Below are 15,597 nucleotides of genomic sequence, written 5' to 3'. Positions count from 1 at the left end.
GGGTCAGACTGTAGTACTGATAGGAGGGGTTCAGGAGACATCCTACTGAGAAGATGATTTGGAGAGCCCTCAAGAAGTAGAAGGGATGAGCCATTTGGGTGTCTGGGGAAAGGCATCCAGGAGGAGCAGTGCAAAGGTCCTGAGGCAGGAGTATGCCAGGCATGAGTCTGGAACAGAGTAAATGAGAGGCAGACGAACAGCAAAATGGAATCCCACAGGCTTTGCAGGTCCCTATATCAACCCGTCTCCTTACACCACTGTGAGGACTGCCAGAGCTGAAGAGAAGTAGAAATGCCTGTGTTGTCACGTATCACTCTGGCTGCTGGTTTGGGCCCAGGCTGCAGGGGGCCATGGCTGAGGCTAAACCAGCTTCCAGCTCTCCACCACACCCTGCTGCCTCAGGCAACCAACCCTCCACCACTCGCATGGAAAGGCGCCTCGGGTGCCCTGCCTCCCTGCTGCTGGACCCCCCGGCCTGCCCGCAGGGCTCAGGTTTCCCCTAGTCAGCTGTACCCACCGAGCTGGGAAACTCAGCTTTCCAGAAAGAGTTCGTCATTTTTCCATTCGGAAAACTTTGCTGCTCCCGCCCCTGTCCCCTGCAACCAAAGCTGAGTACGAAGCGCTCGACTATTCTAGAGCTCAAGGGGGCCATGAGCTGAGGCAGGGTGGGTCTCACCTGCTCATGGCTATCCACCACCAAATTATCCACTCCATAGCTGAGCATGCTACCACCTCCTTAGGGATCCTCCCTGCCCCTCCACACATGCTCACCAAAGATGACGCCTACAGCCCACGCACCCGCTTTAGTCCTCTGCCTTGCTAGGAAGGAGCACGCCCAGCTTGGAGGGCCCTGAGCACCTTGGGAAGAGGGGAGTAGGACTGGGACTCAAGCTCCCATCTTCGCTGCTGGGGTAAGTGAAGAGTCCTCTGAAAGTTTGTTCTCCAAGGCGTCCCTTGCTCCCCTAGCCACTGGAGAGCCTGTTAACAAAGAAACCCTCCACACTTGCGGAGCCAGCGGAGCCTGAGGTTATTGGCTGGGATGATAACATTTCCTTTCCCCTCCTGCACCAGTTTTGCCCTACACTCCTCCTTAAGGTGACCCCAAGATCCAGCTAATTGTTTTCCCCAAAGTGCCTGACCTGCGTGAGACTCAGAGGTCCAGATGCATCACAACCAATCTCCATGTTCCCCAAAGGAATTTTATTCTCGAGTCCTGTGTTAGTCTCTGTCCACGAGTGAACAGGGGGCTAATGCCCTCTTCATTTGGTCTTGAAAAAAAAAAAAAGAAAGAAAGAACTAAAATTTGATGTTGATCCAAACCGAACCCCTGTTCTTAAATACGGAACTTGGAGGCGTCCTCCTGAGTGTCTGAGCTTCCCCAGCTCTAAGGTACAGGTATACTTTTCACAGCACACAACACTGTGGTGATTTTAGTTAATATCACGGATGGAGTGAACTCTGTGAACATCCAAATAGTTGCCAAGCATTGGTGGTTTGAATGAGAATGCCCCACATTGGCTCATATGTATTAATACTTGGTCTCCAGTTGGTGGCGCTGTTTGGAGGCAGTGTAGGAGGTGTGGCCTTGCTGGAAGAGGTGTGTCACTTGGGGCGGGCTACGCTTCTTGATGAGCCAAGCATGGGGCTCTGCTCTACTCCCAAAATCTCCAAGGGCTAAGCAGAGGTCTAAGCATGCTTTCTTCTATATATTTCTTTTATGTTTGAGATTATAAAACAATTACATCATCACCCCTTCCCTTTCCTCTCTCCAAACACTCAGTATGCACCCCTCCTTGCTTTCTTTCAAATTCGTGGCCTTTTAAAATAATTAATCCTTGTCACATGCATACATATACATCCAGAATGTATATTCTACGTGTAGAAGTTAGGTCAGGCTCTCCCTCCCTGGCCCATGCTTCCAGAAATAAGACTCAGATTCAAAATATGTTTACAAATGCCTTGGCCATATAGCTAGGCTCTTCTGACTAGATCATAATTTAAATTGACTCATTTATTCTAATCTGCATTCTGCCACATGACTGGTTACCTGTGCTCAGGTACTGTGCATCCATCTTGTCACATCTTCTCTGGACCAATCTCTCATGCCTTGCTCTATCCCAGAATCCTCTCTGTCTCCTTCTATTTTCTGCCTAAGCCATAGGCTATCAGACTTATTATTGACAGGTGCCACATCCATGCAGACATAAAATATTCTCTCTACACATGTATATATATATATGTATTTTTAAATACAACCTGCTCAGTATGCATGTCACTTGTATGTATGTTTCCTGAGCTGACCATTGGATCGTGGTAGCCAATAGTGCTCTTGCCTGAGGAGGACTATGTCTCTTGCTCTCAGCATCTCTTGGCTGCCTGTAATTCTTTGTGTACAATTGAGGCCTTGTGGCTTTTCCCCATCGACTTGGGCATGTCTGTTGAAGCTGCCCTTGTTCAGTTCACCTGTAGGCTGTCATGTTGGTGAGACTTTATGACTATAGCTTCTGACAATGCTTTGTTTACAATATTCCCTGAGCCTTAGGTGCAGGAGTTGTTTTGTAGATGTATCCATTGGGACTGAGCTCCACAGCTCTGCATTTTGATTGATTGTCCTTTAGAAATAATCCTAGCTGGAGCCCACAGAGACAGAGTAGGGACCAGTTAGAGGGGTGTTGTTGCTGTTGTTGTTGTTTTGGGTTTTTTTGTTCGTTTTGTAAAATAGTCTCTGTTGTAGAGAGCTTTCCTCATGAGGGATGAGGACTACACTTATATCTGGTGATCTGGAGCTAGGAGCCTCTGATGAGAAAGAACATTCAACACTTGTCTTTCAGTGAGTTCTCTCACTCAGTATGATGTTTTCTAGTTCCATCCGTTTACTGGCTACACCCTGCGGAAGTGTGGGGCAAGCAGACCGTGCCACCAGACAGAGGAACTGGTAAGGTTGAAGCAGGTTCAAAAACTCCAGTAAATCTCATAATTGAGAAGAGCAGGCGTTGGAACCAGCTCCCTGCCAGGCTCTACCTGTCCTGGAGCACACAACCATGACACACCACTGAGAGGACCATGGCAACCGGTCACAGAGTGTAAAAACCTGGAGTTCTCCATGCTAATGAGGTCTCTAGATAGGCCCCAGGTGTTTAGCCAGTGAGCTTCCCTTCCTGGGCATCCCTTCCTGCAAAATGTATTTAATCCCTGGTTCACCCTGAGTAAGACATATGCATTCACATCTGCCATAAAATAAAGCTCCCTTATCCTCATCCTAGGAGGGTAGGGGTCCTCTTGAGGCTCCTCACAGCCTCTGACATCTACCATGCCCCTACTGCTCTCCTATGTAGAGAGACCTCGCCTACACAAGGGGAAGAGGAAAGAGACTGGGACCTACCCTAGACCCCATCTATCCCTTCTTAGTGGCGGTCCACGGGAAAACTCAGAGTAGATCATGAGTTGTGTGTTAGAGGATAATAAAAAGTGGTTTCATCCAACATGAGAATACCATGCTAGTTTATGTAGAAAATTCAGTTTGCATTCATGAGTGTATGTGTGTGTTCACATGTCTGTGTGTATGTGCAGGTGCACATGCATGCACATGCATGAATATACATGTGTAGAAGTCAGAGGTTCACATCAGGTATCTTCCCCCGTCTCTCTTCAGTTTAATTTTGTGGCAGCTCTCTCACTGAACCTGGGGCACATCACTTAGGCCAGACTGGCTGCCTGTGAGCCCAGAGATCCCTACACTGCCTCTCCCTCTCCAACTTTTTACTTGGGTGCCGGGGAGCATAGGTCAGGTCCTGATGCTTTTACAAGCAAGTACCTACTGAGCCGTCTCCCTGGACCACTGCGCATGTAAAGATGAATTCTGGAGTGATTGGGGTGATGGGTCACAGTGTCATAACATTAAGTATGTGTGTTTGTGCATGCATGCATGTATGTATTTATGTATGTATATGCTCAGAGCCTCCCATAGCAAATAAAATCCAGCGATGTATTCATTATTCTATCTTGGTGGTGAATGCCTGCAGGTTCACTACCAATACTTTTATCTGTTTGAAAGTTGGTTTTTCCTTATAGTAAGAAAAAAAAATATTTAAGAAAAAGGGAGCTGGGCGGTGGTAGCACATGCCTTTAATCCCAGCACTTGGGAGGCAGAGGCAGGCAGATTTCTGAGTTCGAGGCCAGCCTGGTCTACAGAGTGAGTTCCAGGACAGCCAGAGCTACACAGAGAAACCCTGTCTCAAAAAAAAACAAACAAAAAAAAAATGGAAAGGCATTGTTCTGACCTGAGCTTAGATACACCGTCTCCTCTGTATCCCTGCTGTGTGATGTTCAGCAAAGATTCATTCAGTAGGGTTCATTGAAGCTGAAACACACGAATGTATAGTGAGGCCTGGCAGAGTCGCTCACAGGTAGCAAACACTCAGAAGTGACTGCTGTGTGTTAAAGGAGTCGTGGAGGGAGCTGGATACATGGGGTCCTTCTCAACCTGCATACTCCAGCCTTTTCTACCCTCAGTAAAGAGAGGTTAATATTGCTTGGATTAGGGCTGGGTAGATGACTCAGTCAGTCAAGTGCTCGCTATGCAAGCATCAGGACTTGAGTTTGGATCGCTGGCACTCAGATGAAAAGCTGGCCACAGTAATAAATGCCTATCATCCCAGCACTGGAGAGGGGGATCATGGGGCCTGTTGATAACCGGAGTCTCAGAACCACTGAGCTCCAGGTTCAGTGAGACCCTCTCCATAATAACAGGCCATTGAAAGAGAAACCCATTGTCAGACTCTGGCCTCCACAGACACATACACAAATATGAATGTATGTACACACACAAACTCCAAATACATATGTATATACACATGTACAACTACATACATATGTGTGCAAACTTGATCATATACACACATATGCAACATACACACAAACTCCAAATATGTGTACATACACACACACCACACAAACACACTGCTCTGGTCCACAGCCCAAGTCCCCTTATTAATGTTGAGTTTTGTTGGATACTGAAGAGAGGAGAATGTGGGGTGCTCCTTAATACAGGACATTAATTCCTACAAGAAGCTCCCCATTCTGCAGCCAGCCCAGAATCTGAACAATTTCCACAAGCCACATCAAGACACCAGCTTTGAGGAAAGTCAGACTTGAAGGTCAGTCCCTCAACACCTCCCACAGCTGTGCAGGGTAGAAAGGAGGGAGTGCCCGATGCCGACACGGGTAGTAAGGGGAGAAGGCCAGCCTTCCCTATTTTGGGAGGTAGGAAGCAGCAGGTGGCTGGCTGGTACTGGGACATGTGAACCCTCCCATCAGGGGCCATGTGGCCAGCAGCAGGGCAGCCTGGCACTGCCAGGTACAGCCAGGCTTCCATGAACCCACCAGCCATGTAGAGAGGATCTGATTTCTCAGCCATTGCACAAATCACAGCATGGATGGTTGAAAAACCATCTGACTCTACCCTGTTCCCACTGTCTCCCTTACCTCCCCCCCCCAAAAAAAAACATCTTCAGGCAAGCAGGCTGCAGAGACCTGGACGTTAAAAAGTGCTCCCCCACCCCACCCCCTAGTCCAAGTCACCGAGACCCAGCCCTACAGATCCTGCCTGAGGAAATTTGAAGGGACGTAAGCTCTACATCCAAGAAAAAAAGAACTTGACCAGGGTGGACTAGCTGCTACAGGTGGCTAGTGACAGCCCATGGTCATCAGTCCCCGTAGGAACCTGGTTATTTTGGGCAGAGCATCAGAAGCAGGAGACTTCCCGGATGAAAATAGCCTTCCCTGGGTGTCATCCCCAAGACATATTCTGTTCCCAGTGGCCTGCTTGTCACAGGGCTGTTCTGCCTGCCCCTCCCAGGCAGCATGAGCAGGGCCAGGATGGCCTTCCAGCCAGGAGAGGGGGGAACCGGGGGGCAGCAGAGACAAGCCTTGTTCCCTAATCAGGACCTTGTAGGAACACAGCGCTGGTCTCCAGGGCCACAGAAAGCTGCATGCCACTTGCCAAACTCCTCCTTCTCCAGCTCTGCAAAGCCCTCTGGCTCCACCTGCCTCCCCAGTGTGTGGTCAGTCATTTCTTGTGGTCTGGGGCTCCCCCTAAGACTCAAAGTTCCCAGGGGATAGGCCCTGTGTTCTTCAAACTGGCAATCTCTGAGGCCAGGCAGGCCCTGTCTTCCTCAGGCTAGAGCTGGCTGATGTCAGACAGTGTCTCCCTCAGAGCAGGTCTCTCTGAGGACAGAGCTCAGAGTTAGAGCTCCCCCAGATGGGGTTGTGTCCCACTTAATCTGGGGCTCCTTCGGGGCAGGGCCAGGCCTTTCATGTTTTCTGGCACAGTCTAGAGAAAATTTACCAGAGCTCAGGAGTCCAGGGTTCCTGGTCACATCCATCTCTAGATACTGCTCTCTAGGGCTAAGAAGTTTTGATACTTGGAAGGTTCTGCCTCCATCACTTTCAGGGCATCTGTCTGACTCCTCAGACTCCCCTGGGTTGTGGGGAAACAGTGGTTCCTGTCCTCAGACCAGTGTGAGACTTAAATGAGATAATATGAACAAGAGTCCTGGCAAGGTGCCCAGCTGAGGGCAATTAAAAAGTAAAGAAAGAACTGGAGTCTTGAGCCATTTGTCAGTTAGACAGAGCCCCAGGCCACATGACCCTGGAGTCTAAGGCCAAGACTGGCCCTGGAAGGCCACAGAATGACCCAGGTCACTGTCCAGTCTAGGGCTCCTCTAAGATTCCAGTTTGCAGCTGTCTAGAGGCACAGTTCAGGCAACACTCTGTAGCAAGGCTCATGCTCCATGTCCTCTTTGGCACAGTCTTAGCTTGTGGTTGGGGGCTCCTTCGGGGCAGGGCCAGGCTCTAGCTTGTAGCCCCCACCTTGAGCTCCCAGCCCCAGTCACCCCACGATGCTCCAAGCCTCTCCCCGCCTCTCCCACCACCATGTGGAAGAGCCCAGAATCTTTGTTCAAGTGACATTCTCATGGTGTGACACTTCTGGACTGAACAGAGGACCCCAGGCCAGGACCAGACAACATAAATATATCTAGAGAATTTACATTTTCAGGGGCTTGGAGGGCTCATCACTCTGCAGGCTTTGACCCTGTTTATTCCCTGAGAGTTCATGGCCAGGGCGCCACCGCTGGAGGGAGGTGGAGGGAATCTTTGGGTGGCTGCAGCTGCAGGGACATCAGTGTGCTGAAGGAGCCTGGGAAAGCCTGAGAGCCTGTCGGCCACACCCTCCCACCTCCTCCAGCTGCACCAGCCCTGCTCCAGATGATGCTGTTTGCCGGAGAGAGTCCCGGGATGGAGCAGCCTCCCTGGACTTGTGGGTGGAGGCCTTTGGCCATCCTCCCCTCTGACCTCAGCCCCACTCAGCTCCAGTACACCCTCTCAGGTCCAGTTAAGTGGGTTCTGGCTAATCTTTGCTAGCTGCTCCTGTAACTTGCCCAGGGCTCTTTTCTGGGCTTATAGCAGCTCCCACCACTCTGAGGAGCAGACCGAGCCAGGACTGTCTAGGTCTGCCGGGGAGGGTGGGAACCCAAAGGCTATTCTGGCTGTCCATAGTGCTTCCGTTCAGGGTCAACCAGCCAATTGTAATAGCCTCTCCGAACCTGCATAGGACCCACCTAGCAGAGTGAGAAACTGAGGCAGAGCATTCAAAGAAAGCAGATGAGGCAATTGCCCACAGGCGCTCAGCTGGCGAGGTTAGGATTCAAGCTGCACTCTAGATGGCTCTGTCTTCTGTGCTTGGCCCTTCTCCCCAGAACCTGACTCTTACCTAGTGTGCAAGGGCACCTTCCCAGAGCAGATAGGACACACCTGTTTTCTCCACAGACTTTCATGTGAGATGAGAACATGGCCATTAGTTTCCATTTTCACTGGCAGGGCAAAGTCTCATGCTAAACAGGCAAGAGGGGAGAACCAACAACAGTGCAAGGCACCAGAGCCGCCCGGGGGTGGGGGAGCGGACGAGCCTACTTCTGTCCCTTCTGAGTCCTCAAGTCCCCCATCTCAGGAGCTCCTCACTGTGCCTTGAGGACACATGGTGTCCCTATGACAAAGAGGCAGGGTGACTTGTCTGAGGTCATACCACTAATGGCACAGTCCATATTAGAACTCAGAACCTGTGCTGGGGACCAGGAAAGAGGGTTGAAAGTTGGGTGTGGTGGCTGAGGCAGGTGGATCTCTGTGAGTTGGAGGGCAGCCTAGTCTACAAAGTGAATTCCGGGCTAGCCAGGGCTACATAGTAATACCCTGTCTAAAAAAAAAAATTAATGAAATAGGGCTGGAAGCATGGCTCAGTGATGAAGAGCAAACACATGTTGCTCTTACAGAGGATCCCTGGTTTGATTCCCAGCATCCACATGGTGGCTCACAACCATCCATCACTCCAGTCCCAGAGGTTCCAACTCCCTCTTCTGGCCTCCATGGGCACCAGGCATGCAAGTGCTGCACAGACATACATGCAGGCAAAACACTCGGACACATAAAATAAAATAAATAAACTTCAAAAAATTTTTAAATAAATAAGTAGAAGCTGGTTTTTGAGTACTAGTTTTAACTATGATTGTGTGAGTGTGAGCATGTGTGAGTTGTGCACACACACACACACACACACACACACACACCAGCCAATGGTGGGTGCACATGAAGCTGGGTCGCATGTTTTATGGGCCAATGAAAGAAATGGTAGGAGATTCACAGTGGGGCTGGAAGGAAGTGAGACTATATAAACCATTCCTAATGGTGTGGAGTCACATGACAGGCCTCCTTTCACATGACCGTGGCCACAGCCTATGGACTGGCGTTCCTGGAGTAGCAACAGTTTGTGGTTATCTTGGCTGTGTGGATATGGTAGACAGAAGAGGTAGGAGGTGCTTGTGACAGTTTTGATGAGGGAGATGGTGTCGGGGAGTAACCGTGGAGGTGTTGGAGACAGCCACAGTAGTGATACGATGAGAAAGGAGCCCCTGAGTGAGCCAGATGTGAACCCCTTTCCAGCTGCTCTGGGCAGCCCCTCACAGTTGATGCCAGCGTTGTACGTGTCTAGCCCTTGCAAGCTAACTGTGGTTGAGCACTCGGACATTTCATTTTACCAAATGGGACACTAGGCCACAAAGAAGTCAAGCCCTGCTTGTTCAAGGTCACAAAGCCAGGAAGAGCCGGACCATCAGCTTGCCTCAGCTTCCTGGCCCCAGTGCCCGTCAGCTGCCTGCCCTTGAAGAGCGAGGTGCCAGGACAACATCCCAATGCCCTGAGTAGGTGGGCCAGGATGGGACATGCACTCTCACACACCAGGCTTCAGTTTGGGCAGGGAGGAGGCACAGAGCCACATGACAGAGGAAATAGTCCTAATGCCGGCCCCACAACCCACATGCAGTGTGACCTTCCCTGGGTGGCAGCCAAGGTGGATGCCAGCTGCCAGGTGACAGCAAGCCTGCTGGCCAGTTGGTGGAACCTGGCAAGAGCCCCACACACCAAAGGGGTGAAGTCAGGAGTGGAAATAATCCTGGAGCCAGAGGAAAGCTTGCTTTCCTGGAAAGTTCTGCTCCGATTGGCTTATGGCTAGGGACTCTGTACAGGCCTTTCCACTCAGAAGCCTGGTTATTAATAACCCCAAACCTGCTTCTGTCCCCACCCTTGGGAGAAGGCATAGCTTTTGGAGCCTCCTCCCTGCCCCAGGCAACAAGTCCCACTGGTGGAAGGATAGAGGGCCCATAGGAGCTCAGCTCTAGATAGAAGGTGTACAGCTATAGGCTTCATTTCTTTTGAAGTCCCCAAAATGCTCTCCAATTCAGCCACAGATCAGGGGCTCAGAGGAAATAGAAGACAGGGGTGGGCGGCCTCCAGGCAGGTGCACCAATGTGCAAGCATGCACAGATGCTTGGGTGGCAGCTGAAGGTGCAGATGTGGGCACCCGAGCAAGGTTACAGGGTGATGATAGAGTCCTGAGGACCCTTGAGGCTGCCTGGGGACCCCCGGGATGGCTGTGTAAACTGCATATTTCAGTTGCTTGTTATTCCTGTGCCCTTGTGAGCCCGGGGGGATGTGTGGGCAGCTACTGTGAGGGTGACGAAACTGTGCCAGCACCTCTCCTGCCAGAGCCTAAATATTCCATGCCCCCACCCTACCTGCTGGACTGACCTCATTAGGCCCATGCCCCCACGTTTGGAGGGTAGGGCTGGGGAAAAGTGGCAATTCCTTAGTCCAAGTGCAGAGTCCCTACAGCAGGAGGAAGAGTCCTGGAAGCAGGGGACTCGGAGCTTAATATAGTCAGAGGGTTGGCTAGGTAAATGTCGTCTCCCATTACACCTGCCACTTCAGGCCCCATCATATGACACAGCTCCTGCTAGTGAAGCCAGTAAAGCAGGGTGCAACCACTCCTGAATGGAGCTGAGCCACCCTGCACTCTGTCCCTCCCTGTGTCCTCAAATGGAGCCCCTGTCCCAGCTGTCCCTCCTGGAAAAGAGCAGGGTCCAAAGAGCTCACAAGCAATGTGCCCCCACCAGGGCCCAGCCAGGAAGGAGGATGACTCCCATAGATCCCAGGATTGCCAATAGAGAGGCAACACCTTCCATCCTGACCTGCGCCTACTACCTCCTCACTACTGCCCCTAGAACCATAATCCTAGACTGTGATAGACCCCCATGGAGTGCCCTAGGTTCAGCCTAGGGTGAATGGAACAGGGCAGTCAGGTGAGCAGCCCCCTCCCAGCCACTGCAGGAGATTAGCGGAGACACCACAAAAGGCAGGTTCAAAGCCAGCTCCTGCAGAGAAATCCCTAAACCTACATGAGGGGAAGAGGCCCTTGTCCTCAGGGACCCCTAGTCTGAGTGGACTATGTGTCAACTCCCTTCGGTTGTTGAGTTTCCTGAGTGGCCTTTTGGATTCCATTCAGTTCTTCCTGACTCTCCCTCTTCCCTTTTCATGGCTGGGTAGTGTTCCCTCGGGTTGGTCTGCCACAATTTCTGTTTCTATTTCATGACAGCCAATCCTTTTAAGGGAGTGGCCCTGGCCACTCTATTCTAGGAAGGAGAAGATTAAAATCACTGAGAGAGTTGATCTCAGTCGTCGACTTTATTGGATTAAGACAGACCAAGGAGATTATTAAAATCCACTTCTGGATGCATCTCTGAGAGCATTTCCAGAAAGGATCGGCTAAAGGCTGAAGGAGGTGCTGTAATGTGGGCGGCGCCACCCCACAGCCTAAAGTCCTGGGTGTGGTTTAAACAGAGGGAAGGAGAAGGCTGGGTAGTGTGATCATTTCCCTTCTCTGCTCAAGGCCACCACGCTGCTGTTCTGTCCTGTCACACCCTCCCCTCTGTGAGGGACAGGAACCCCAGAAACCATGAACCGAATAAATTTTCCCACCCTTCAGCTGGTTTCTTTGGATATTTGGTCATGGGAGTCTTTAGAGGCCTCGATCACTTCCAGGAAAAGGAGGGACTCGGAGACGGTAACCCCCAAACAGAATGTCATCAACATCATCTAGGGTACCATACAAATCATCGCTGACTTAGTGGCTTCAAACATCAAAAAAGTATTCTCCTGACAGGCAGCAGTGGCGCATGCCTTTAATCCCAGCACTTGGGAGGCAGAGGCAGGTGGATTTCTGAGTTCGAGGCCAGCCTGGTCTACAGAGTGAGTTCCAGGACAGCCAGGGCTACACAGAGAAACCCTGTCTCGAAAAACCAAAAACCAAAACCAAAACCAAAACCAAAAATAAAAACAAAAAAAACCAAACCGCCAGGCGATGGTGGCACATGCCTTTAATCCCAGCACTTGGGAGGCAGAGGCAGACGGATTTCTGAGTTTGAGGACAGCCTGTTCTACAGAGTGATTTCTAGGATATCCAGAGCTGTACAGAGAAACCCTGTAAAAACCAAAAATAAATAAATAAATAAATAAATAAAACAAAATAAAACAAAACAAAACAAAAAAATAAAACAAAAAAAAACAAACCAAAAAAAAAGTACTCTCCTGTAGTCAAGGAAGTTAGAAGTCCAACGTCAAGACATACACAGGGTTTATAGCACGAACACAAAGGCTAAGGGGAAGCCTGCTCCATGCCTTCTCCTCGATCCTAGTGGGCTGATGGCAGGCCCTGGCTTGTAGTCACATCACCCCCGTGTCTGCCTCTTCACATGACTTCTCTCTGTGTGTGGCTCTACATTTCTGCATCTCTAAGTCTCTTTTCCTTCTAAGTACACCAGCCATTGTCCATTAAGACGTCATCTTAACTTGATTGCAATCTCCGAAGAACCTGTTTCTGTATAAAGTCACATTCCCAGGCACTGGGGATATGGGTCCTAATAAACACATACCGGTGTTATAGCTGTAGGTTTGTAAGAGTACGTGTCTGAGTGGGTGTGGATGGTGTGTGGGTGTGGATGGTATAAGTGTATCTGAGTGAAGGTGTATGAAGTGTACAAGCTTAGGGAGGTGCTGTTGCTGGTATGACAGCCTGTGGTAGTGACAGCGTGTGTGTGTGTGTGTGTGTGTGTGTGTGTGTGTGTGTGTCTGGGTGTGTCTGTGTGTCTGTGTGTGTGTGTGTTGGTGTGGCTGGTTCTGTTGGTGTGGCTGTGAGCATGGGTTTAGGAGCACATGCATATGTGTACTCCTGGAACCACAGCTTGGAGAGCCTGCTGGGCAGGCAGGGTGATGGCAGCAGGCTGGAGATGGGTTTAGGCTAAGGAGGCAAGGGTCCTGCCTTGTGAATCTAGAGGTTAGCTGGTAGATGCTGGCTGTATGGAGCAAAGAGGAGGGTGTATTGAGCCAAGGTACAGGTGCAGGCAGGCAGGTAGGCAGGTGGTTCCCACAGCAGTGGCGATTCCCAGGTTCCCTTCCAGGAATGTTCCTAGAAAGCCCCTCCACCCAGCTCCCATCCCTACTGCCTCATTTACCTGGTCAGGGAGGTGCTAGGTGACTCATCCCCTCCCAGGCTGAAGAGCCAGCTCTTGGCTACTTGTTAGAGAGCCACACAGGGTGGGGCAGATAGCCAACCCTTCCTGGGCCCCACCCCCAAGCCAATCAGGGCAGCATCTGGCCACGCCCCCATATCCCTTCTGTGCCCTGCATCTAGACAGGGTTGGATGCCAGGAATCAAAGAAAGACTAGGGCAGGCAGCCTCACCTCCTCTGGAGGCAAGCTCACCTCGGCAAACCCACAAACCCGAGTAATGGGATAGCAGGGGGTCCCCCGTTGCTACACCAACTTGGGGCCCTCCCTGAACCAAGACCACAACCTCTCCAACCAAGTTCTGTTTTCTCATCTCATATTTTTCAAATCCAACCACCCCAGATTCCCAAGTTAAGTAATCTAAGATCACACACATTCGTTGGATTTATTTTTAATTCTCTCCGACAATCATATCTTCTACCCCACCTCTAACTCAAACAGGAGCATCCTTGGTCTGCCTCTCCCTCCCACAACCCTGGTTCCTTTACAGGTTCTGTTTCTGGCACTGCTGTGGGAATGGGCTTACTGCCTGAGTACATGGATCCCCGCTGCAGAGGGAAAATCGTGAACAGCTTGTACTTGTGTGCACACCCAGGTATGAGTGTGGGAGCCTTCAGGGACTTCCTGAGGAGCACATTGGGACATCTGAAAGTGTCTCCCTTTACTGTCTCTTCTAGACTATTGCCATTATCAGTTTCCAGATTCTTGGAACCACGTACAAGTGGGGCCTAGAGACACCCAAGTTTCCAGCCCTGCCCAAGTTGGGCTGCCAGCACCCTCGAGACAGCTGTGCCCCACCCAGGCAACTGTATGGGGTGACAGGAGGAGGCAGCCTGGCGGCTTCCAGCTCCCTAGATGGGAGCTCATTACCGCAGCACTCAGTAGGTTGTGGGAGGGGGTGTGGAGCCAGGACTTGGCACTGACTACAAAGGGTAGGGGGCACCCCAGCACTCCTGCTGCTGGCAGCAGAGGCTGGAGGAGGGGCCGTGACGTTTGGTGGCCTCATGTGGCTGGGAGGAAGTAGCTAATTGCTGACCTGATGACTGGGCGGCCTGAGGAGTGGGGTGATGATACCACGGGCGGGCGGGTGGCAGCAAGCATTCAGCCTAAGGAGGGGCCCTTCGGCAATAGGGTGGGTGCACCCTGCAGAGGGCAAGCCTGGGGTGGCTGCAGTTAACAAGAAAAGGGTGGGAGGGGTGGGTTACAGAGGCTGTGACCGTGGGAAAAGGCTTTCCAGGGCCTTCCCTCGGCTTCCAGGAAAAAAAAAAAAAAAAAAAAAGAGTTCAGATGCCCTGAGGCAAGAGGGGCCTTAGGAAGGGTGCAGGGGCAAGGGATAAGCCACAGTTCCTATCTTCCGCTCCCCTGACTTGCTTCACCCCTCCCCACCTCATCCCTGCAGCCTTGGCTTCCTGCTTGGCTCCTTGAGTGGTCCAGGTTAATAAAGATTTCAGCTGCCCTTGGTGCAGAGCATGCTAGAGGCAAGGAAACCACGGACAGGAGCAAAGGCCTCAGGGACTGCTGAGACTGACAGAAGGCTGGGAATCTGTTGAGATGTTCGTGGGCAGACAGGAGGCCAGCAGACCACTGCACCAAGGCCCACTCTACTGGCATGAATCCTGGGTACCCAGATCTCAGAGCTCCCCCAAACCCCACTCTCTCCACAACCTAATTGGGAGCAAGTAGACATGGCCTTCAAATGCCCTGGCAAGGACCAGGGTCAGGTTAGAAGGATTGAGAGGATGTGGTTGCCCTCCTGCAAACTCCCAGGCACATTCCAGAGCACCTCCATGCTGGCTCCCTAGGAGAACCCATCTCTGGAAAGCGATCCTCCGGGGCCCCTGGCTCCTCCTGTGGTCAGGAACCCTAACTAGTACAGATCACCACCCCTTCTCTGGGAGAGACTAGGTCTTCAGCAAGACACAGAGCCTGCTCCAGGGGCAATCGGGCATGGTAGAAACAGATGCTAACCCTGGAACTCTCTAAAACGCCTGGTAAAAATCAACCCCTGACCTCAGGAAGTTCCCAGTCTGGTGGGAAAGGCTTGGCTCTGATGGCCGAAACCTTGCTTCTAAGGGGGAGAGACCCCTGTCCTCAGGGAACTAGGAACATATGGAATTCCAAAAGCATGTTTTCAGGCACAGGAAAAGTTGTCAGGACTGCCTGCTGGAGGGGATGGAAGATATCTAGTTAAGCTGAAGAGAAGGCAACAAACATCCTAGCATAAGTATATCCCATACAGCATTTGAGATATACTTATACTTAGCTCCATTCTGTGTAACTGGATATCCTGTATTATTTGCCAAATAACAAGCAAGTGTCCAGCTTGAGATAGACAGAGACAGACACAACTCCTCATGACTGGTATACATGTGTGCGAGTGCGTGCGAGTGCGTGCGTGCGTGCGTGCGTGCGTGCGTGCGTGCGTGCGTGTGTGTGTGTGTGTGTGTGTGTGTGTGTGTGTGTGTGTGTGTGTTGGGGCAAGCGTTGCTCCTGGGGCTCAGCTGTAGCAGTTTAAAATTCCTTCCAGGCCAGATCCCTAATCCTCCCGCACAATGCTGGCCTTCTCCCCCGCCGCCCACGCCCTCCCCGAGGGGCCATGGCAATGCCACCGGGGGCCTCTTTAAGCCCCTTTGAAGCCTCCAGAGC

The 15,597-nt window shown here is 51.3% G+C and overlaps 1 long non-coding RNA gene across 1 annotated transcript; it reads left to right on the top strand.

Moving 5' to 3' along the window:
• The first annotated feature begins 800 nt into the window (after positions 1-800).
• Positions 801-15,311, top strand: LOC116075435. The gene is made up of 3 exons (XR_004112545.1): positions 801-911; positions 13,393-13,602; positions 14,351-15,311. It is a non-coding gene; the product is annotated as an uncharacterized LOC116075435 (long non-coding RNA).
• Positions 15,312-15,597: the final 286 nt, after the last annotated feature.

This window comes from Mastomys coucha, unplaced genomic scaffold (assembly GCF_008632895.1).
Source record: "Mastomys coucha isolate ucsf_1 unplaced genomic scaffold, UCSF_Mcou_1 pScaffold3, whole genome shotgun sequence".
NCBI lineage: Eukaryota > Metazoa > Chordata > Mammalia > Rodentia > Muridae > Mastomys > Mastomys coucha.
This window is presented reverse-complemented; position numbering and strand designations above follow the sequence as displayed.